Raw genomic sequence first — 26,163 nt, forward strand, 5'->3', positions numbered from 1 at the left:
TGCCAGAGACAGGGATTCCTCTGATAGATCTGGGCCAAGTAAACTAAAAACCTTCTGGAAAAAATTCACCATTCTAGATGCTAGTAAGAACATTTGTGATTCATGGGAAGAGGTAAAAATATCGACCTGAACAGGAGTTTGGAAGAAGTTGGTTCTAAGGAGGGCATGTATTGCATGGAGCACTGGGTGTTATACGAAAACAATTAATCATGGAACACTATGTCAAAAACTAATGATGTACTGTATAGTGACTAACATAACATAATAAAATTAAATTAAAAAAAAAGAAAATGGTTTCTTGAGATGGAATCTACTCCTTCTGAAGATGCCGTGAAGACAGCTGAAATGACAACAAAGGATTTAGAATATTATGTAAACTTATTGGATAAAGCAGTAACAGATTTGAGAAGATTGACTCCAACTCTGAAAGAAGTTCTACTGTGGATACAATGCTATCAAACAGCATCACATGCTACAGAGAAATTGTGAAAGAAACAGTTGATGTGGCAAACTTCATTTTTTTCTTTTTTTTTTAAGATTTTATTTATTCATTTGAGAGAGAGAGAGAGAGAGAGAGCAAGCATGAGTGGGGGATGGGGGACAGAGAAAGAGTGAAGAAGATTCCCCACTGAGCCAGGAGCCCAACATAGGGCTAGACCCCAGGACCCTGGGATCATGACCTGAGCCGAAGGCAGATGCTTAACTGAATGAGCCACCCAGGCGCCCCCATTGTTCTGGTATTTGAAGAAATTCCAATAGGTAGTGGGCATGGAGAGCAGACCTCAAAAAGCCCTGAGCAGCCCCACCAACTCTGGTCTAGTTATCATCACACCCCAAGAGGAGCTGCAGCTGCCTAAACCAGCCCCATCACTGTCACTGCAACCATGAGCAGTGAAGTGGAGACCTTCCAGTCACCCAACCCCAGCCCCTGTCCTAGCACTGCTGACACCAAGCCTGACCCCACATTTGGGGGTGGTGGCCTCACATTAGGGTGCCTGCCAGCAAGTATAAGAAGATTTGGGGAACAGCAGAATGGTTCAGTGTGAGATACAGATATGGTTTCATATCTGTATTTCAGCAGTAATACACCAAGGAAGATGTATTTGTACACGTGTCAAAAAGAGGAATAACTCCAAGAAGTACCTTCACAGTGTGGGAGATGGAGGGACTGTGGAGTATGATGTTGTTGAAGGGGAAAGGGTGAGGAGGTAGCAAATGGTATAGGTGCTGGTGGAGCTCCAGTACAAGGCAGTAAATATGCAGCAGACCATAACCATGGTCCTCCATGCCATTACTAGCAGAACTGCAAAATAGTGAGAGTGAGGAAACGAATGAGGGATTAGGCACTGTTTCCAAGGCCAGACCCAACAGCTCCGGACCTACTGCAGGCAACAATTCCCATCTTACTACATGTGGAGACCCTGGGAGCATCGACCATAGTCTTCCAACCCGCTTGGGCAGGGAGAAGTGCTGGAAGGTGCTGACTACCAGAATTCAGGAGGACAAGGTAGACCAGTGAGACAGAATATGTATCAGGGTCACAGACAACAATTCTGCAGGGGCCTCCTTACCAGAGACCGCACAGAGAAGACAGCAATAAAGAAGTTTAGGAAAATCAAAGGAGATGAAACCCAAGGTAAGCAGCCACCTCAACCGAGGTACTTCCACAAGTTCAATTACTGACACACGTGTCTGGAAAACCCCAAACAACAAAGTGGCAAAGAGACAAGAGCAGCTGATCCACCAGCAAAGAATTCATCTGCCCCAACCCCCCAACTTCTGACTAGGGCAGGGCTGAGTAAATACTGGTTTACCAATTCTCTACCATCATCTGGTTTAGTCATCCAATAAGAAGAAATGAGTATGATATTCCAGGAATAAGAAATTAACAAAAGACTGGAGCTGAAGATCTTAAGTGCTTGTTTTTTGCCCATTAACCAAATAATTAGAACGATCTGCATTATCTATGGAGCATGGGGTTTTTATTATTTTTGCCTAAAGACATCTCTTTTTAGTAATGACAAAAAAGGTTTTTTATAAAGCCGGGTTTTTTGTAATACACCTTTAACGGTTTTCAAATTGTTTCATATCTGGTCAAGATGAGATTTTTAAAAGCCTCATTTTTATTTGTAATAAAAATTTACAACTTGATTTTTTCAAAAAACTCAACAAACGGCAAGCACCTCTTACTAAAGGTCCTAAATGCTTGTCAAAAAAAAAAAAAAAAAAACCTCCCAAAGAAACAAAAACAGAGAAATTGCTACAGCCACTTCAGTAACCACCACCCAGATCAGTCACAGCCATCAACACTGAAGTAAGAACCTTCACCAGCAAAAATATTACAACTTGCTGTAAGCGCGGATGCTAGTTAGCATTTTCAGCAATAAAGTATTTTTTAATTAAGGCATGTACATTGTTTTTTTAGACAATACTATTGCACACCTAATAAACTACAATATAGTGTAAACAAAACTTTTATATATATATACTGGGAAACCAAAAAATTCATTTGACTCACTTTATTGCCATATACGCTTTATTGTAGTGGTCTGGAACTAAACTGGCAATGTCTCCAAGGCATGCCTCTATATGCATGCATACGCAAACACACACATATACACACACACTGTATTCAATATATATCCTATTAGTTTTGTTTCTCTGGGGAAGCCTAACCAATAAATAAATAAATAAATATTGTTAAATTAATATAATTAGTTATATTAATATAACATAACATCATATAGCAATTATACTAACATATAAAATACATTACATATATTATATATTAAAATGTATATTTTATAATAAATTATACACAATATATAATGTATAACATATATTAGAAGATTTATATATATAAGTAACTGGCTCATGTGATTATGGAATCTGACAAGTGCCAAGATTTGCAAACTGAATGGGCAAGCTTGAGACCCAAGAGAGGCAACTGTGAAGTTCTGGTCCAAAGACTTGCAGACTGAAGACTCAAGACTCAGTGTTTCAATTAGGGTCCAAAAGCAGGCAAAAGCCAACATCCCAGTTCAAACACAACCAGGCAGGATTTACTCTTAGAGGAGGGGAATCAACTGATTGGATAGTACAGGATGAGGGCCACTCACATTACAGAGGGCAATCTGATTTACTCAAGTGTATCAATTTAAATGTTAATTTCATCCAAAACACCCTCACAAAAACACCTGAAATTAAAGTTTGACTAAATATCTGGGTACCCAGTGGCCCAAGCAAGTTGACACATAAAATTAACCATCACAACTTGTGTTATTTTGTGGTTGCTATACAATACCTGACTGAGAAGTTACCCAAGAGTGTTAAGTATTGTTTGACATCTAGTCTTTAAACTACCTGGAATTGCTTTTTTGTGTATGGTGTGGGGTAGGGAACCAATCTCATTTTTCCCCATAGGGACATCCAATGTCTCAGCCCAATGTGGGGCTCAATCCCAGGACCCTGGGATCCTGACCTGAGCTGTAGGAACTTAACCAACTGAGCCACCCAGGTGTCCCAGTTCAGTCGTTTTAAGTATCCAGCTCTTGATCTCAGCTCAGGGCTTGATCTCAAGGTCATGACTTCAGGCCCTGTGTTGAGCTCCATGCTGGGCATGGAGCCTACTTAAAAAAATAAAAAATAAAAAGGGTGGAGAAGTTGGTTGGCTATTAGACTCTCCATTTTGGGCTGCCATGGACCTTTTTTCTTCCAAGATGTTCAAGTTTAACAGCTTATCAAGTATTTCTATTTTAATTCCCTGTCTATTCACCTCCTGAGATTTCCTTACTTTCTTTCCAACGTATGATACATATTTTATCAAACATCTTCAATTGTTTCTGTGGAAGTTATTTTCCCAGCATCTAGTCTGTTATGTTTACAGACATGTTTTAACTTTCATTCCATACTTCTACTTACAGAATTCTGCTTGTTAGTAAAATGTAATCTTCGTAGATTGTTTCATTTTCCCATCCATTTTAGTGCCAGACCCTCAAGGTATTCCTACGTCAGATTATACATACAACCAAGTAAGTTTTAAAGCATTTTTGTATTTAAGGCTAGAAATGGTACCACACGCCAGGATTTCCAAATAATTATCTCATTTGTGCTTGGGCTCCAGCCAGGGAAACAGTTTCAAGGTTAAACTGAAATACTCTGTTACTTTTCCACAACCCCAGAGAACACATCCAACTATCTCCATTTGGATATCTGTTCCATTACATGCCTACCGCACAGCAGTTATACAGTTTTAGGTATAGTCACTGAGAGATGAAGGTAATGAAAGCTGAGTAGAAGAAATGAAGAGATATATACCACACTAAACAATGAAGAAATTCTCCATCATTTAAAAGTGTGCTCCAGGTCACAGTATGATCTTCAAAAACATATGTTTCAAGACACAAAAAAAGCCCAGGCCAGAGCTGGGATTCAAGTATGCAACTTAACTGCCTCCAGTAACATATTAAGAGGAAGCACAGGGCTTGATAGTGTGCAGTGCCAGCACGACCAGATGGTTTGCTTAAATCACAAGCTAATAAACTTTTACTCAGAATAAGAAGGAACAAATTATGACTTTACCACAGTCTCATTTTCCTTAAGAAAGCAAAACAATTAGGTGCTTCAGGTGCTGGCAAAGACTGCATCTTCAAGTTTCCCACCTTCTTCTGTTCCCCAACAGAGAGCAAAATACTTTGTCGTTTCCAAGATGCTTATGGAAATCTTGTTATAGTTTCTTAGGAGGGTAAGAAACATAAGTCTCCAAAGGAATGAAACGATTAAAAGAAAAAAGGAGTGTACAAAGGAAGATTACCTGGAGGTTAAGCATTCATCATAGAAGCCAGATTTTCATTTGAGAAGTCCACCGGTTCTCTTGATTTCAAAGAAATTCTAGATTAAGACCCACTCTGGCCTGGTGATGGGTATTAAAGAGGGCACGTTCTGCGTGGAGCACTGGGTGTTATGCACAAACAATGAATCATGGAACACTACATCAAAAACTAATGATGTAATGTATGGTGATTAACATAACAATAAAAATTTAAAGAAAAAAAAAGACCCACTCTGTTATACAATTACCAAAAAAGTTTTTAAAGTAAAAAAAGGTGTTTTTTTTTTAATTTAAAAAGCTCCTGAGTTGAGCAATTCTCAAGTATCAGTGACAGCTTACACACATATATACATATATACCTTCTACCATCCTCTCCCAACAAACTCGTTTAGGTATCATACAATCACTACTACAGCAAATTTAAATTTACAGAATTTCTAAAACAGATGTACGCTAGTATTTATACTAGAAATATTCTCTTTCCCCATTATGTTCTTTTTGTCAATGCATGGTAATTCTTTGACAAGATATACACCAACAGTACAGTATTTTATGACTAGGGAGTAGCTTAACAACAACAGCAGCAGCAACTTACCTCGTTTGAAAACTCTGAAGTGTTCAAAGCACTTTACAGATATCATTTCATTAAATGCTCACAATGATCCTCTGAGGCTAGATATTAGGTATTATTATTATTCTCACTTTTATAGAAGACTATACAGGTTTGGAGAGTTTAAGTGCCTTATTCAAGGTTATAAAAGCTAGAGGGGAAAGAACCAAGATTCCAACCTAGGCAGTCACACCTCACTGTATTCAGAGTTAATGCTGCTTTGCTGCAGTGTATCAGTGTTCCACAAAAGCTTTCCACAATTATATCTAATAAATCACTCTGCAGAGTGTTCCCATGCCTGGTTTTGCATCTTTCCCTCCTTCCTTTCTCCCCCTTCTCCCCTACCCCCTAAATATTTAATTCCTACCTTGTGCCGGGTACTATGTATTAGGCATTGAAGATATAAAAGAAAACAAAACAGATATATTTCTCTATAGCTCTTGAGCTTTGAGTCCATATACAGTCATTAATTAATAAAATTCATCAATATTTAATTTTAAACTGTGTACAGTGCGTAACATGAGGCTTTGACCTATGTTTTGGGGCCCTAGAGAGTTTGCCCAAGAAAGTAAGGAGTAGATGGGGAGGAAAATGGCCTTCCAGCTTGTATAGTGGCCCTAAAGTGGGAAAGCAGGGAGAGAAGAGAAAAGATACAAGCCTCGACAACAAGGAGAAGGGTGCAAATGTGGTAGGAGAGGGAGAAAGGGGCTAGATGTAGAAGGATCTTGTAGGCCATGAGGGATTTGGGCTTTTATCCTAAATACAACAGAAAGGTACTAAAGGGATCTGACTAAATAGAGGAGCAAGAGGATTCAGAAGGTGAAAATCAGAATTACTAAAATGATGGAACAAAGTTTCTAAGCTGAATACAGAGAGAAGCCAAGACAGGGACTACAGAGGGAAGGAAAGACAGGGCTAATGGATTAGGATGAAGCAAAAAGAGAAAAAGAAGTTCAAATGATAATGGAAAGATAGTACAAATGAACAAGAATGCTAAAATAATAGGCAATTGTGTTTAGACAGAAAGATACTGTAATGAGTGAATTTGGAGGTAGGCTAGATTACAAGGTTTAGAATGCCAAATATGGGGTGAAGAAAATCAATAGAGACAAAGGTCAAGAAACTGAAAGGATAAGGCAATGAATTATCCACACAGATTCTGAAAACCTTCAATGCTATATCAGAATGGCATGAGACTTGAAGAAGCAGGCGTTCTCATAAGAATGTAATGGAATAAAGGTCTGAAGATGTAACAGGAAACAAGAAGGGTCCTACCTCTAACCCTACGGTTCAGAAGAAACACGTATTTATCACCAGAAAAGAGTTGCTGGAAGTTGTCAAAGGAGATGCCAAATTATACCTCAGGCAAAGAAAGTGAAAGCTGGTTCAAGAAGAAAAAGAGAAAATCAAATATAGCATGATTTCATTCATATGTGGAATTCAAGAAACAAGAGAAAAAAAATGAATAAACACACAAAAGAGACAAAGAAACAAACTTTTAAATACAGAGCACAAACTGCTGGTTACCAGAGGAGAGGTGAGTGGGCATATGAGTAGAATAAAGGGGATTACGGGTTTGCTTAAAATGATGAGCACTGAGTAATGTATATAACTGTTGAATCATTATATTGTATAACTAAAAGTAATATAACACCGTGTATTAATTACATGAGGAGGAGGAAGAAGGGGAAGAGGAGTGGGAAGAAATTAAGAATGTATGTGTCAGGGCCTGGCACAGAATAAAAACTCAGTAACTATTTGGCGAATTGGTGAATGAATGAAGACAAATGAATCCGTGAATTTTGGTGACACAGTGGGAAGATGTAGAAGGAGTAAGAAGAGTTGAAGAATATGTTGATTCAAGAAAGTACTGAACAGACAGGGATAATGATACAGTACAGATGACTGGAGGGTTATTTTTTGGACAATGTCTAATGAAATCTAGGATGAAAGGTACAGTAAAATTAACTCTATTAGGTTCTTCCGAAAGGGTGGGCACTGGTCCCACTGTACCATAACTTCAAAACAAAGCAGATGATACCAAAGTAAGAATTAAGAATTATTTTCTTAGCCTTTTCCTTACCTCCCCCCACTCCCACCTGTCACAACCCCGGGGCAGCAGCTCTTTCTGCCCACGGTCCCGCCCCCGGGCTTTAATAAAACCACCTTTTTGCACCAGAAAAAAAAAAAAAATTATTTTCTTAATGCGTATGACTTATATGATAGCACTGATTTAATTTTCTGTTCTGTTTATTGAAAATAAGGTACTGTGATTACTGAAGTAACTTAATGGTAACAGATAACACTGAATTCAGCTATATATTAAACTTAGGAATTTGCAAGGTACTACTGTTGTCTTTTACTCCTGACCTTATGAAGAACCCAAATATGAGTAGGAGTCACATATATAGCACTGAAAAAGACACTAAAGAAAATACATTTCTCCAATTCAACTTTGGGAGTCACTAGATCGCTTGACTTTTTAAATAGTGTTGCATTTCTCTAATAAGTCAACACTGTCAAAGGTTTGTGAGTGTGAATAAAATGAGAAAATGACACTTTGAATAATTAATGTGCTCCACTGGTGAGGAATTTACAAAATGTTTTTACCATCTCTCAAAATATGCCTCCCATTCCCATAGGACACTTAATGATGCTGGGTATTTCTACAAAAGCATATGGTTTATAAGAATCCACAGTTAAGACTGACTTGTAGAAGAGATAAATGCACATTGACTGGCTGTGTTACTTCATCAGCAACTGCCTTTAAGTTTCCAGTAATATTGTGTTGTGGTAACAAATCTTTAGCTGAAGACAAATTTTTTTATTGAAGCATAATTGACATACAATAGCCTTTAAGTTTCAGGTGTATATCCTGGTGATTCAATATCTTTATACATTATTGAAATGAACCCCACACAATCTGTCTAGTTACCGTATGTCACCATACAAATATAAAGTAATTATATTATTGACTATCTTCCATATGCTGTATATTACATCCCCATGACTAATTTATTTTATAACTGGACGCTTGTACCTCTTAATCCCCTTCACCTAGTTCCTCCACCCCCCAATTCCTCCCTATTCTAATAACCAATAGTTTGTCCTCTGTATCTAGGAATCTCTTTCTGTTTTATTTGATTTGTTTCTTTTTTTATATTCCACATATAAGTGAAATCATACAGTATTTGTCTTTTTCTGACTTATTTCACATAGCATAATACCCTCTAGGTCCATCCATGGAAATGCAAATGTAAATCTTGCAAATGGCAAGATTTCATTGTTTTTAAAAATTTTAAAAGAGTAGAAACACAACGATGTGAAAGAAATGCTTTCCCCGCCCCCCACACCATCTCAATTTTTCTTTTTTATCAACCCAGAGGGCTTGGGTAGATAAATCTTATAATAAGCCCTCATCATTCCTAAGTGAAGCTTTAAAAATCCCACATCAATAAAACGTGGGTGCACATTTTCAAAGCAAAGCAAATGTCCCCCTGCTGCTATGAATCTCATCATTTGTGTCACTGAGGTTGGAAAGCGGCTTTAAGAAGGGCAAATGTTTATCTCACTGCTGATTCCATTTAGGTGATTTTTTTGGTAACAAAACATCAAACCTAAAAACTAAAAATCTGAATTAAAGCACTCAAAACTACTTTTTTTTTTCAGAAGACTGTTACTTGATTAATGTCTCCTATAATTTGCTTACTTAAGCAACCAAGAGTTCATACCAGAATCAAGTAAAACAAATATTAACAATTGCCTGGGTTCACATAGACTCTATGGCTCTTCTCTACTCCTGGAAGAAAAAAGGATAGAAATAATCTAAGTAACATCACATTTTCTTTCTCCAGCAGCAGTAACAAGACGTGGCAACCATCATTTTACACTCTTCTGCATCTGGGTCTGAGACCTCCTTATATCTCATTAGAGTTTGTGACAAATGAGTAATTCAGGGAAATATAAATAGAGGTGGAAAGGCAAGACTTTCCCTTGAACTTCGAGCTCTAGTAAATTCTCTTCAAAAAAAATTTTTTTTTCTGCATTACTAGGAAGTCAAGACAACAGGCTAAAGTAGATGCTAGGAGGGCTGAACAAGCTGTCCAGCTTTTGAAAAGAAATTTCCTTCATAATTGAAATCATTTGGCCATTTCACATGGAGAAAACATTAATTCCTTTTCATCACAGAAAACAGCAATCCCCTCACTAGCATAAAGTCACCAACAGAGACCAGAGCATTTAGGGCTTAAGCCCTCTAAGATCAAATAAACAATTTGAATAAAATAGCTTCATACTCTTTCCTTAAGTTTTCAACAATAAAAGTTTACTGACACTTTAATGGAAAATTTTAATCCTCATTTGCATTGCTGGAAAAAAGTCAAACAGCTACCTAGAAGTAAAGAGATTGATATTTCATCAATTGCAGATACCTTTTGTGAAGAAAACATATTATTTCATTATAACCCCTGGAAAATGGTTTTTAAAAAAATACTGACAGGGGCGCCTGGGTGGCTCAGTCGTTAGGCATCTGCCTTGGGCTCAGGTCATGATCCCGGGGTCCTGGGATCGAGCCCCGCATCAGGCTCCCTGCTCCGTGGGAGGCCTGCTTCTCCCTCTCCCGCTCCCCCTGCTTGTGTTCCCTCTCTCGCTGTGTCTCTCTCTGTCAAATAAATAAACAAAATCTTTAAAAAAAAAAAAACTGACAAATGAAAATAAAAAGTTTATCAAAATTTTACTATTAATTTACTATCATAAAAATATACATAAAAATGTACTTTCCCCATGTTTACCAATAGAATATTAATTTACTATCAATAGTAAAATAAAAAATAATTTTATTTATTACAAATTTACTATTAGTCAAAGAAGAAAAAAGGTGGGATTTAATGTCTGGCAACCCAAGGATACCAAGAGAGAACTCAAAAGCATCACATAAATGTGTACGTACAGACACATACACACAATTATTCTGGCCATAACAATAATGCTCAACATTTGTATACTGTCTTTATAGGCTACCAAAACACTTGTGGGGCTAATAAATTACTTCATTCCACTACAGAGGCTTAGAAAGATTATGAGCCTTACCCTAAATCACAGCTAGTAAACAGAAGAGCTAGAATCCCCATCACTTGACTTCTGGTTCACTGCACTTTACACTAGCCCTTATTACCTCTTTATTCATTCATTAAAGAGGGTGGAGATAAGAGGAGGGGACAAATGAGTGCCAAACTAGAGCATGGGTCTGCCACACACAAAAACTATCTGTTGTGTAGGGTAAGTCCTGCTGTGTATATTTCCCTAGGAAAATATGTTTTATTGAAAACATCCAAGAAGGTGCAGCCAAGGAGAACATAAACTGCATATAAAAATCAGTGGGAAGCCATCTGGCTCTCATGACTTCAACTTCAGCGATATCTTGGATGACTGCCTCTATCGTCAATAATTTGGTTTATCAAACTTCTCAGTAGGAGATAACAGAATAAGGGCCAAACACCCCAAGAACTCATTACAAGCAAACTCAATATCATCTGTTACAGATCTGCCACATAGATTCCAAAAGTGCTTCCCAGTGCAGTAGTGGTTATAGAGTTTAGTCAGAAGTATAAAAACATGTCTACTTTGAAAACCAATATCTATAGACTCTGGCACTCATTTCTGTGGTTCAATTTTGGGGTGTGCCAAGGTTTTATTTCTTTTCCACTGCAGTTAATTTTTCATTTGATTATAACTTTGGAAAACACAGATGTGGTCCTTTTGTTGAATGAAAAGGAAAAATCAAGCCAAAATTTAGAAACATAGGTATTTCCTCAACTTCCAGAATAATATAATCATGTACTATTTTATCAGAAATTTTCAAGAACAAAAAACTATAATAAAAAAGGCAAACCCAAATGCATCACTTTAAGAACTACTGTTACAAACCACTCATGTGTAAAAAGTTTTTTTTTTTTTCAGTCATACCATCCCATGTGGTTATTTCCTGGGAGCTCCAGTTTCCTTTCAGAATTTCTTTACTTGTTGTCTACTGACCCCATCTGGCAAAATTATAGAGGAAGTTATTATAGTGCCTAAAACTTCTGCTAAGTCAACCTTTTTATTATATGTAAGTAGAAGTTTTAAGAGAAAAAAAGAAAATAAGATCAGGGCAAAATAATCTAAGGATTCTTAGCTTTATCCTTCTATAATACAGAGGATGAGAGAGAAAACACTGCAATTTAAAAAAGGTCATGCTATTGACTTGTAATAATTTTAAACTCCACGCCCAAGCCCTACTCTCACTTCATACTACATATAAAATCTCTGTATTTTTACTGCCCTGTTATTTATAAAGTTTCCTTTCTTCTTTTTCAAGTATACTACACATAACTCCATCAAATGAGTATCTTTCAGGGCCATCAGTATCCTAAATGAAAGAATTCATGTTGCTGCCTTTTCATTGTTATTCTTCAAAGATGCTTGTTAGTATTTTGATCTTTTATTGGAAGACTTTTACTAAAACTCTGAGATCCTTCCTTTGTTGAATATAATGATGAGGTAATTATTTCAAGATCGTATCCAGCATAACTTGATGAATAACATTTCAAACAGTACAAGGTAGTTTAAAATTTCAAGTACAGAGTTACTGAAAGGGGAGAAAGAGAAATGTCTGTTTAAACCATGCAAATTGGATTGAGACTACAGGTTTTAGTTGTCTGCCATTTCTACTATCAATATTCAGAACACGATTCTACTAAAGGAAATAAAAATTACCAGGAGAAATTGAAGGAGAGTTTTAAAAACACACTGAGAGCTCCATTTTATTCACCATATGACTTATTCCACATTTGTGAAAGTAATACGAAGTTTCAATTCTTCTTCTGAACACTCATCTGCTGAGACATTTGAGTTTTTAGGCCTACTGTTATTTGAACATATTTTGGTCATTTCCATTAATAAGTGGATTGAAATGCAGAATAATATTGGGTTGCCATTGCTACAGACTATATCATTCCTTTAACTTAAAGCCCATTTCATACATCTTTCTAAGATCAAAAGAAGAAGTCTAAACATGGAGATTTCTGCTATGGCAGGGTATAGCCATTTAACTTCTTCTTTCAACAAGCCAGAGATGGCAGAATTCTCTTTGAAGTGGCAGCCCTGTTGGCCTTTGAAGTCCCTTGTCAATTGCAGAATGGCTCTGGTGGGGTTTGTTTTGTAGCCAGCTGTCACCATGAAGGCAGACATGACGTATTTCCAGCAGTCTCACTTCAGGGTCTGTCAAGTGACTGATTTCATAACCAGTCACCATAACAAAGGAGATTCAAACTCATTGACATTAGAGCAAGAGTCTACAATGAAACTTACTAAGTTCCTCTTGACAGAGCTTGATTTAAATACTTAAATGATTACACAATGGCAAAGAGAAAATGATAGTGAATTTAACTGTCACCATCTCAGATTCTTGGAATATTAAAAATGTACTTTCCTCATGTTTACCAATAGAATGTTTCATAATAACATCTTTTTTAAAATGAAGTATCTTTCCACAAAGTACCTTCAATCTTTGCACGGACCAAAAATGGTACTTCTGCAGAAATCGGTAATCTCTTTTAAAAGCACAGTTTATACCGCTATTTTACAACTAAATTTTCTTCTAAGACTGAAAGTTTCCACGTAGTTCTGAGAAACATGTTTGTATTTATAATACTTTTAGACCACTCAGCTACCCACCTCAAAAATTCCATCACTACCAACAGAGAAATCAGTTTTTAAGGCATAAAGGATAAATAGTGAAAAAAATATGTTAAGAAACTTCTACAAAATATAAATATAGCCCATTAAAATATTGTATACAAGGAAACAATCTTAATATTATAAATCTATCTTTAAGGCAGGAGAGATGAGACAAATCTTGCAAAACCTAATGTCAGATTCACCAATGATGATCAGAAGTATTAGTCCCACCAGAAGGAAATAAAGTAGGATCAAAAACATTTTCATCCTAATTTGATCAGAGTTTACATCTGTTCTGTAGAATGTTTTGAATTTTTACATGTTTTTATGACATGGCTTACTGCTATCTCAGTGCTGAAGACTAGGCAGTACACAACACCACTTTTTGCTAGTTCCCACTGTTTGAAAGATCAGCCATGATGGGACAGAGTGTTGCGCATTCGCTGCATGAGACACAATAAGTCCCCTTACTTCCCACTGTAAGGATAAGTCAGGGATGATGAGGATTTCTAAATTTTATTTTTCCATTGTAGCTACCACGCTTTAAAACCAAATACTCTTTACCACAAAAAATAAGCTTTCAAATAATAATATCTAAATCTTTAAATCTACAAGTGTGAAATCTTTTTTGAGTTTTTCTGGCAGATGACAAAGTGCTTCATCAAATCCCATCCCATGGAGGGACACCTGGGTGGCTCAGTTGGTTGGGCGTCTGCCTTCGGCTCAGGTCATGATCGTAAAGTCTTGAGATCGAGTCCCACATCGGGCTCCTTGCTCAGCAGGGAGCCTGCTGCTCCCCCTGCTTGTGCTCTCTATCTGACAAATAAATAAAATCTTGAAAAAAAATAATCCCATGGAGAGGAATTGCAAGAAAGAATAAAAACAATTGAAAATAGTTTTGTAATAATTCAACATATTTTTGTAATAATTCAAAATGTTTTTTGGTAACTAATGTAAAACTCATAAAATTACCATTGAACTTTATGTTGTTTAGTAAATAAAGTGATGCTTCTGTTACCAGGAGGGCAAACAGTCAGGAGGTCAGAATAAAATTTCATTCATTCACTCATTATTAATTCATTTGCTCAAAAAATATTCACTAAATGCCACTATGTACCAGACATGATGGTAGGTCCTAAGGATACAACAATAAACAAAACACAACTCCTGCCCTCAAGGAGCTTTCATTCTAATAGAGAAGATGGAGATACTCTCTTAAAGTGACAGTAAATAAGTAATAATAACAGTGTTGTCAAATAGTACAGAGTGCTGCTGAAAAACATGGGAGAGACATATAACTCAGACTTGGGGGGGAAGAGAAGGTTTTATGGAAGGAGAAGTAGGATTTATCCAGACAAGAGGATGGAATAAAGATGAAGACACTGCTTCATTCAGAGGGAACATGTAGTTCAATAAATGCAAACCAATCTTCGTTCTTCTGAAAAAGGATCCAATGAGCCCCCATGTTCTTTTTCTCTCCAGGAAACACTAATATATCTAAGAATTTAAGTGATTAAATACTATGAAGTATTTATCATGATGACAAGCAGTTAATAGGTAATCAATAAATGTCAGTACCTCAAACCTTGTAATTATATTAAGAGTAAGATGCTATGTACTTTCAGTGTGTCACATTTTCTAGTAATAATACTTTCTCAATTTATGTGCATTTGAGAGTAACTGGAGTTAAGTTTCTATTTTAGCTCACAGCACATCTCTGAGCTAAAGCCATATACCCAAGTCCCTAGTTGACAACTCCTTCATGAGAAAGAGGGCACAAGTATCTCAAATTTAATATACACATAGCTGAATGTCTACCCTAAACTGCTCCTCCTTCAGTTTTCCCCACAGTTCGATAAACACCACCACCACCGACTTAGCTTTCATGGCAGAAAACATGGCCATCAGCCCTGCCACCTCCCACTCCCCAATCTTCCACATGCAAAACATCAGCAAATCCTATTGCATCTATCTCCAAATAAATCTCTCCATCTCCACTGCCAACACCCTATTATGTTCCTGGATTATGCACTATCTTCCTAACAGGTACTCTGCCTTTTGCCCTTGTTTATTTTTTTCCCTACTTACTCCTGATTTATTTTTCATATAACTGCCAGAATAATCTTTTAAAACATAAAATGGATTTTTGTCATTCTTCTGCTTAAAATGATTTAAAGGCTAACCATTATGATTAATATAAAATCTAAAATCATTGACATGACATCCTATATCTTCCTCTCTAGTTTCTTGTCATAGCATCTGTTCTTTCATTCCTTTACTTACTCATTCACTGACCTACCTATCCACCCAGCCACCAACTCACTTCTACTCAGCATTCTCCACTAACTGGTGGTTTTCTTTTACTTCTATAGCATAACTATACCATGCTCTTCCCATTATTACGGTGTCCACACAGGTGGTTTCCACTGACGTAAATTTCTTGAAATTCTAAATCTCCCCAATTCCTATTTACTTTTCATGTGTCAAGTATCAATGTCTTAGAGATGCCTTCCCTGACCATTCATTCTAAATAAGCTCCCCTTGTTATACTCTTTTTATAATTCTATACTTTATTTGCCTGTATCACAATCTTAAAGAATATGTTTATGTCTGTGATCATGTGATCAACCTCCCTAACATATAAACACCAGGAGGAAAGGAACCATATTTGTTTTGTTCACTAATGTATTCCCAGTTTCTAGCACATAGTAAACTCTCAATAAGCATTATTGGAATGAATAACAGAGTAATGGAATAAGTGGTATCTATGAAGCCATTAAACTCTTAACAGTAGGGTGGCATATTCTCTCTATGGACAGACACCTCTTTCTCGCTTCTATAACTTTTGTATTTCTTTTTCCTATACTAATTCCATCATGCATGCTATAAATTGAAGTGTCTAATATTACATGAACATGGGGTAATACACGCATACACATAATTATGGTATCTCTTGAAAGTGACCTAGTCCTCTACTAACCTAGTCTTTCACCATTATTTCTTAAAGTAATAATTACTTTTGACAAATAGGCTTTTAGACCACAGATGTTTTTCCAAAAACAAAACAAAAAAAGGATCAACATCAGGAAAGTGTTTTTCCTTATATCTATATCTATATCTATATCTATATATATATCAGTACTATAACTCTGTCAGGCTCAGGAGGAAAAACTAAATAGTAGTTGCTAAGTACGTATGTGTATATATAAGTATCCATCCGTCCAACACACTGTCCAGTACAGTAACCACTAGCCAGATGTGGCCATTTAAATTTAATTAAAATTAAATAGATGTAAAAATTCGGTTCTTCAGGGGTTCTAGCGACATTTTAAGTGTTCAACAGCAATGTGTGGCTAGGAGCTGCCATACTGAAGAGATATAAAACATTTTCATTGTGTCCAAGTTCTATTGAAGAGTGCTGCTATAAAGACTATAGAGGCTTTGGTCACAAATAAGCACTTGTGAAGAAAAATAGAATTCACTTTATGTCAAAAGAAAAAAGTAACTTCTATTTGGAACTCAAATCCTTTTAATACAGAATGGTATTTGGATACCATACCTGGGCATTACAAGGGTGCACTGCAAATGAAATAATATTTTTGAGGTATTTTCAGTACACAGGAAACGTGTGTGTATGTGCCCGTGCGTGCACGCATCTTAGTGTTGAAGAGGAAAAAGTCATGAATATTCAAATAGATATTTCCAATTTAAGATTATAAGGATCAAACACAGAATTTTTTTAATCTTAAATTTTCTCCATCTTCCTACTTCCATGAATAAGGTCTAAGCATAATGTTCTCAAATTCTCATTTTGTTTTAAATAAAGAAAGTATTATTTTTCTTTCCCTCCCTACTTTCCTTCCTAAAGGAAGTCACAGAATAATACATACTTTGTAAAACTGAGGGACAGCATTAGGACTGGATTTTACAGCACAGGTTTGTAGCCATTTACTAAAGCTACTAAAACTATTTCTATGAGGGAAACCTAAAAGAAAATTGGAAAATGATGGACAGACTAAGATCCTGCATTGACTTAAGACAGACTCTCAGAAAATGAATAACCCAATGATAAGAAGGATACCCATTTGACCAACCTATTAGTTGGCTGTGGCATTCCCAGCTGATGCAGATATTATACATTCCAGGCTGGCAAGTGGCAGGGAAGAGTCACAAGGATTAAAACGATATATGAAAATGGGAACTTTTAACAAAAAGAAGGTTAAAATACTGAACTGACCAGGTGGGGTCTGTAGATACTAAGTTTCTCTCAGGCCTTTTGCTGATCAGAACAACCCCTTCCCTTGGAGCTATCAAGAGCCACGGTACTAACAACAGAAGCTCAGTCGTAGCTAAGGTTTACTGGGCGCTTACTATATGCCAACTCTGTTAAAAGTACTTTGTACAAAAACCTCTCTTTAGTGTGGCAGTTATGGTAAGTATCTTTGATAGCTCAGGGAACTGACAGAGAAGTAACTTGCCCGAAATTACAATTTTTAAGTGATGGAACCATAATTCCAACAAGGATTCTAACCCAGAACCCACTTTCTTAGCTACTAGAGAACCAGAGTTTACAATCTCTGTACCTGACCTATCACTTCGGCCTTTCTCGGACTTGCTTCTCCTAACACTCGCTATGACTAATTTCAGCTTTGTAGGATAAGAGTATTTTCTCTCCATGAGATGGAAAAATTGGTCTCAGGCAAGGAATCCAGAGTTCTGGATTTGGATGGTTTCAGGTTGAGATGTCGATGAAATATCTGAAAAAAGGTATGAAGTAGACATGAAGTAGGTTACTGTCTACTTCATTGATTTGGACCTCAGAAGAGAAAACTGGGTTGATATATACATTTGATGTAACAACTCTACTACTAATAATAATGTAGCTAGCACTGTTTTGGAACAATTTTTTAGTTCTTATCCTCAAACAAGTTTACCCCTCAGGATTTCTCATCTCAGAAAATGGAACCAACATCTGCCCAGTTGTCCAGCCAGAAATTGGAGAATCATCTTTGTTTTCTCCTTCAGCCTTATCCATACATGCAATTCATCAAGTCTTTTTAGCTCTATTTCCAAAGACATTCTAAATCCGTCCACCTGTCTCCATCCCCACTGCCCCTATTCAATTTACCCACCTATTTCCTAATTTAGTTTCTTGCCTAGACCAGGAGCCTACATGATTTTCCTTGTATGCCTCCTAAATAGTTTACACAACTATGATTTTAACTTGATATCTATTTTTTAAACATCGTAAGTTTAAAGAGTTGCAAAGAATGTGATTTCTTTGGTATTTTAAAATTTGTTTTTAGGGGTGCCGGGTGGCTCAGTCGTTAAGCATCTGCCTTCGGCTCAGGTCATGATCTCAGGGTCCCACATTGGGCTCCCTGCTCGGCGGGAAGTCTGCTTCTCCCTCTCCCACTCCCCCTGCTTGTGTTCCTGCTCTTGCTATCTCTCTCTCTCTGTCAAATAAATAAATAAAAAATCTTAAAAAAAAATAATAAAATTTGTTTTTAAAAAATAAAGCATCACTCTTTTTTTAAAAAAGTATCAATTAAATATAAATACTATGGTGATTTGATATCTTTTATCTATTTAAAAATTGTAAAGATAAACTGTTCTTACGTAATTAAAAATTTTACATGTTCCTTTTTCTCTTTGACCTGGTGTTTCTGTTCCATTTCTTCCTAAAATTTTATACTGATGTAATTTATTTTATGCTAGACTGTTTATATAGATCCTCTCTCATACTTTTCTGTATCAAAGATAAGTATGTAAGTTTAAATCTCATATTTACAGAATTTCCTGTGGTCATAAATCTATTAAAAAATTTTCAAGTTGATCATTACAATTATTAATAACATACAATCAATCGAAACTAATATACATGTGATATTTTGAAAGAATACTATTAATGTGAAAAGTAAAACTTTATTAAAAATGTATCTTACCATTAAAATATTTATCTTAATGAAATGGAATTTTTATTTTATTAGTTTAGATATTCCTTGATGAATATTACTTATTCAGGGTTTGTATCAATTCTATTGTGTGCTTCCTTTTCATAGGTGTAAGTACTAAGAAACCTTTATACAAATAAATAGATAGGAATGGAAGGAGCTTTTTTATAGCAATATATCTTAATTTTTTGCACTCCTTCAGAATTATATGCCCCCAATCACACAGTAGCCTATTATTAAAAATTATTTATAACTATCTATCAGCTGGCAACTTAATTAGGTTATCCTTCAATTCTATTGAAAACAAAGAATAGTAAACAATCTGACTTTTCTGATCCATCTTCTTAACACCAATATTTGGAATTATCTGTTTGTAACTGTTCCAGAGGCGTTTATTTTCTCCTTAGAGGAACAGAAAATATTAAATTCAGGAGATGTGTGCCTATTGTAAAGTGAGGGATGCACACTGTGAAAAGGGAAGTAAAAAAAGAGAATCTGCTCCTCTTAGGTGCCTTCTGAGGCAGATCAATTTGAAGGAAAAGTATGTTTAGAAGCTGAGGACCTGTACCTTTTGGAAAGTGTTCGTGCCATCTCCAAGTGTATGTGTACCTCAATTTGAAGACCCTGGCCTAGGCTGCTCTAATAACTCATCTGATCTTCTTGCTTCCACTCTTAGCCTTGTGGAATCCATTTTTCAACTAGTGGCCAGTCTTTTAAAAACACAATCAGCGGATGTCATGCACTGATTAAACTCTTAATGGTTTCCACCATTCTTAAAAAAACACAAACTTTGGGCACCTGGGTGGCTCAGTTGTTAAGCGTCTGCCTTCGGCTCAGGTCATGATCCCAGGGTCCTGGGATCGAGTCCCACATCAGGCTCCCTGCTCACAGGAGACCTGCTTCTCCCTCTCCCACTCCCCCTGCTTGTGTTCCTGCTCTTGCTGTCTCTCTCTCTGTCAAATAGATAAATAAATCTTAAAAAAGAATAAAATAAAATAAAAAAACACAAACTTCTGGCCACCCCTTATGTAAGGTCCTGCATGCCTTGCACTGCTTCCATCCCTCAAGTCACACCAGTCGTCCTCATATATGTCCAGTGCTTTCCACCTTACTGCCGTCACAAACATTGATTCCTCCCCACTCTTCACATGGCAGGCTTCTCACCCTTCAAGACCCAGGTTAAATGTTACTTTTTTTTTTTTTTTTTTTTAGATTTTATTTATTTATTTGAGAGAGAGAATGAGAGATAGAAAGCACGAGAGGGAAGAGGGTCAGAGGGAGAAGCAGACTCCCTGCTGAGCAGGAAGCCCGATGCGGGACTCGATCCCGGGACTCCAGGATCATGACCTGAGCCGAAGGCAGTCGCTTAACCAACTGAGCCACCCAGGCGCCCTAAATGTTACTTTCTCAGAGGACCCTCTCTGAGCACTCCATCAAAAATAGGTTCTAACCTCTCCAAATTCCACCAAATTATTGTCTATTACAGAAAATCCATTCCTATGTTTTATAGCACTTTGTGATGACTTGTAATTAAATGGGTTTTTTGTTGGATTAGTGTCTGTGTCCCTCTGCAGACTGTAAGCTCTCTTAGGGGAGAGACCATAGCTGCTTTATTCATCACAATATATTACCCCAGACTACCATAGCACCACTGGATACTCAATAAAGATCTGTTGAATGAATGAATGAATGAATGAGCAAGCAAACTCATGAAAAAATATTGTGATTTGCTTAAAATGCTTCAATAGTTCTCCACTGCCTTGAACATAAAATTAAATGCTGGAGCACAACATGAGACTAAACATGCTTCAGCATGATCAGATTGTATGCACTTTCCCCTCCCTCCCATAGATCATGCCATACACATTTATCCTGAACTATAGCTACTAAACACTATTTAAAGTTTCCTGATGCTTCCAGCTTTCACATATGCTGATCCCTCTACACAAAATATGGTGAATAACCTACCACCTTCTTTTTGCTTAATTCTTTCTTTTTAAGACTCAGCTCATGCATTAGTCATCTCCTCCAGGAAGCCTTCTGTGCATCGCTCCAATCTGGATCACATGCCTGCCCCTCCTCTTCTACTCTTAAAGCTCTCTATTCAGATCGTTACCATGGCACTTAATGAAACTGAACCATAATTATAGGTTCATTCTTCAGTCTTTCCAAATAAACAATGAACTTCTTGAGGCAGAGGCTACCTTTATTATCGTTCTATTTCCAGTGCCTAGTGTAATATCTGGAAAACTACAAGGTATTCAATAAATGTTTGCAGAAAGGGTAGCATTAGTAAAAGGGTCATTATTTTATTTTCTGAGCATTACTGCCATTTAATTTAAAAAATGAGAAATATCATTTACTATAAATGTTCAGACCAGTACAGGACTACGTTTATATGGCCAAAGAATAAACTGTCAATTCTGGGAACAGCTAAAAGAAAGAAGGCCATGGGAAGGACTGGAGAGTACAATTACGGTTTTATTAGCACAAGTCTTCTACGGGCTACCCAGTTACAAGTGATGCTTCAGTAGTGGTGACTTGTTCTGTTTGAGAAAGTATTTGGGTATCATGGTGATAAATGCTGTATCTCTTGGCTGGGTAGATTTGCAGCCAAGAGAGAATTTAATAAATCTTTAAGAAGGTAAAAAGATGGGACACTTGGCAGATGCCAAATGCAGTCTGGACCCCAGTCACTCATGCACCTCGCTCCATTTCCTCCACGACTGTGTCTGACAAACCAGACGTGGCTGAGGATAAGAAATTTGATTAAGCTGAAATTGAAGAAGGCAGAAACACAAGAAAAAATCCACTGCCTTCAAAAGTAACAATGGAACAGGAGAAGCAAACAAGCGAATCATAATGAAGCATGTACCACCAATGTGCACTGTACATTCCATAAGCACTGTCTTCTTATTTTACTTTTTTTAAGCTATTTAACTTTGTAAGATGCAGAGGCTGGATCAAATTTAAATGACTCTACTGTCCATTTTCACAATAAAGAATCAAGAACTACTGACAGTGAAGGCCAATCCTGGCTCTCCCACCTGCCTATCTGGCTGGCAGCGAAGGAAAAGAATTTGAATGTTGAAGGAAGAAGCTGGGTACTCTATGAGATCCAGAGTAAAAACCAAGCAGGTCCAACGTGTCCTGTTAGGCTATAAAATACCATTTAATCGGAGTTCCATTTTTTGTTGTTGTTCAAGTGATTTTAATTATGAGAATGCACAACATTTAATATGCAAATATCTGGGGAAAAATTTTTAGGATATAACCCTAAAAAATGCTCATTGAGGGCGCCTGGGTGGCTCAGATGGTTAAGCGTCTGCCTTCGGCGCAGGTCATGATCCCAGGGTCCTGGGATCGAGTCCCGCATTGGGCTCCCTGCTCAGCGGGGAGCCTCCTTCTCCCTCTGCCTCTCTCTCTCTCTCTCTCTCTGTCTCTTATGAATAAATAAATATAATCTTTAAAAAAATGCTCATTGATCTATAACTACCTGCAAATCATAGGTAAAACCTTATGATCTTCTAGGTCAAAATTTATACTTAACATACAAGCCAAAACATCAAAATGGCAATTAAAAAAAAAAAGAGTACCACTATTAAAAATGAGCTTTTAAAAATAAAAGTCAGAACTGATGTGCAAATTTTAGTTACATTGAGAGGATATATCTTTATCAATGCTCAAAACATTAAGAAATACTCTTTAGGAACAGATATAAATCCAGCTTACTGAGCTACAAGAAAATGTCTTATTACTTTAGAGGCATTTTTTAAAACTTTAGTTAGCAATGTAGTTGCAAAAGCCTTCTTCAAAAAATAAACTTACTTAGTGAAGATATTTAAAACATTCTTTTCAAGTAAAAAAAAAAAAAAGCATTTCAAAAAATTTAAGTTTATAGCTGCACTGCTGAACTAAAGACATTGCTCCCTACTACCCCACAATTCTGAGACTTAAGAGAACAGATTTTACTCTAGTCTCATTTTAAGAAAATGTGGACTCTCACATTCAACAAAACCTGCTTAAACTTGAGCAGAGGCAAGTTTCAGAAGAAGAAAATCCATGCAAAAAAGCACAAAGCAAAAGTAAAAGGAGCCCTTGGGTTTCCCCCCATGGGATTATTCACTTTCATTTCTCCATTTGACAACACAGGTTATAGGACATCTTCCTTCATGGGATCACTATACAACTTCTTCATGTATTGGGCATGGGTTCGATATGGAGCAGCATGTATTGGGAATAAAGAAACTATAAGGGGATCCTATAAGAAGAAAATTTTTCCTTTGTGAGTTTTCCCCTCTCAAACTTTAAAAGGCTCTGTATTTTATTTAAGAGATTATTCCCAAATAATTTTGCTCTGAAGCAATCAAGAGATACAGATATCCTCCTTCTATTTTTTTAAATTTTATGATGTTATGTTAATCGCCATACATCATTAGTTTTTGATGTAGTGTTCCATGATTCATTGTTTGCATATAACACCCCGTGCTCCATTCAATGTGTGCCCTCTTTAATACCCACCACCAGGCTAACCCATCCCCCCACCCCTTCCCCTCTAAAACCCTCAGTTTGTTTCTCAGAGTCCATAGTCTCTCATGGTTCGTCTCCCCCTCTGACTTCCCCCCCTTCATTTTTCCCTTCCTACTATCTTCTCTCTCTTTTTTTTTATTAACATATAATGTATTATTTGTTTCAGGGGTACAGGTCTGTGATTCATCAGTCTTACACAATTCACAGCGCTCACCATAGCACATACCCTCCCCAATGTCTATCACCCAGCCACCCCATCCCTCCCACCCCCCACCACTCCAGCAACCCTCAGTTTGTTTCCTGAGATTAAGAAATATCCTCCTTCTAACAGAGGGAGTTATTTCTTCTAAGAGGCTAAATTTAGATAAGAGATAGGTAATTTTTGGACCTGAGTAAGATAATAAGAATAATGTCCCTTGCCAAAAAAAGCTTTACCCTTTTAAGATATTTCAAATGAATATTTATAGATTACCTTGGTATATACAATTAATACATATAAGTAAAATTAACAGTGGAGTTAGAAGACAGAAAAAGATAAAAATAAGAACAGAAGATGACAGCAGGAAGGGACAATGGATGAAGGTTACATGGCCTCAGAAATATAAACACAAAAGCGGCTTCTTCATACCTTAAACCACTTAGAGCCCAAATGACTGGTCTCATGCAATATTTCACTCAACAGCTTCAGATAGGCAGTGAGTAGCAGAATGGTGGAAAAAAAGATAAACAGGAAAGAGAGAGAGAAAAAAGCATGCAATTAAAAGCAAATTATATATAGCCACTTTGGAAGACAGTTTTCACAGTTTCTTACAAAGCTAAATATAGTCTTACCATAAAATCCAGCAATTCCCAGGTATTTACCTAAATGAGTTGATAATTTATGTCCATACAAAAACCTACACATAAATGTTCACAGAAGCTTTATCCATAACTGCCAAACATTGGAAGTAATCAAGATGTTCTTCAACTGAAATAAACAAATTGTGGCACATCTATACAATGGAATATTATTCAAAAGTAAAACAAAATTATCAGGCCACAAAAAGACACAGCAGAACCTAAAATGCAAGGCTAAATGGAAAAACTCAGTCAGAAGAGGCTACATACTGTGTGATTCCACCTACATGACATTCTAGAAAAGGAAAAACTATGGAGACAGGAAAAAGATCAAGGATTGGGGAGATGGAGGAAGGATGAATAGGTAGAGTATAGAGGCTCTCTGGGCAGTGAAACTATTCTGTATGATACTGTAATAGTGAATACATGACATGATACATTTGGCAAAACTCACAGAACTGTATGAGATGAAGAGCGAACCAAAATGTAAGCTATGGACCAGTTAATAATGCATCACTACTGGCTCATCAATTCTAATAAATATATCACACCAATGCAAGATGTTAACAATAGGGAAAACTGAGGTGGAGGAAGGAAAATATGGGAATTCCATGGACTTTCTGCTCAACTTTTCTATAAACTAAAAAACAAAACAAAACAAACCCCAAAAAACTGATCTAAAATAAGCCTATTATAAATAATACATAAACACATAAATATATAAAAATCCACCCCCAAAAAAGCAAATTGTAACTAGTTCACACAATAAGACATTTAAAAAAAAACATACTAGCAATTTATATGCCATAATGACGTGATGTTTATTAATTGCCGACATTTCTACATGATCCCCAGTATGTAAGATTTGTCACTAAATAATGACCCCAAGCAGAAAAAAAAATCTTTAAAGAAAGAAAAAATGGGGACATTTTGAAAATAAAGGTAAAAACATAAAAAAGGTAAAATCAAGATAAAAGAAAATCCCTCTTCACCTGCATCAATCGCTGTCACCATCCCTTCTCTGAAGCTCTCTACTACCCAAGCTCTATTTAACTGTGTACCAGGAAATATTCAGATTAGAAGTGGACAAGGCATTTATGTAGGAACAGGGCACTGAAAGACACTGAAAGACTGTGAAGAGTTCCATTTTTCTTCAGTATGGCTAAAAACTGTGTGTCTTTCTTTCTATATTTAGCACTAAAGAAACCACAGCCTCATACTAACACAGTTATGAAGGGACTCCCTATGGCACACACTACATCATGTCCGCTTCCTTGCTAAGCAACTACCTTAACTCACAAGACCACAGTGGTCTCATCATGGAGGTTCCCCAAAGATTCAGGTTACCCTCTCACTGAATTTTTTACCTTTTTAGCAGGTATAGTTCTCCAACAAAGAAATGGAAAGGAAACAATAACTGAAAAAATGAAATGTCATGAATCTCTGTGTGAGGGAGATTCAAAACCTCAAATCACACTCATACTAGGAATTGAGATTAGAGCCTTTGCTTGTTAGAACCATTTTTTCCATTCACATTTCCCAATGTTAGTTATCCTACCTAACAAAAAGTCAAAAGCAAGTGTATGGGGATCTAAAAGACAGAAGAATATATAGAGCAACCACCACACAAGGCAGCAGTAAGAATCCTTTAACAAGTCACTTCAGGGCTGAGGCATGCTGCTCCG

The 26,163-nt window shown here is 36.7% G+C and overlaps 1 protein-coding gene and 1 pseudogene across 12 annotated transcripts in view; one reads left to right on the forward strand and one right to left on the reverse strand.

Annotated features, from left to right (window-relative positions):
* ERC1 (ELKS/RAB6-interacting/CAST family member 1) overlaps window positions 1-26,163 on the reverse strand; it is a 582,903-nt gene that overhangs the window by 276,629 nt on the left and 280,111 nt on the right. The window lies entirely within an intron of this gene.
* LOC141371493 (Y-box-binding protein 1 pseudogene) lies at window positions 885-1,851 on the forward strand (annotated as a pseudogene).

Source organism: Callorhinus ursinus, unplaced genomic scaffold (assembly GCF_003265705.2).
Source record: "Callorhinus ursinus isolate GAN/ISIS: 27379988/994484 unplaced genomic scaffold, GSC_fseal_2.0 scaffold74, whole genome shotgun sequence".
In the NCBI taxonomy this organism is placed as follows: domain Eukaryota; kingdom Metazoa; phylum Chordata; class Mammalia; order Carnivora; family Otariidae; genus Callorhinus; species Callorhinus ursinus.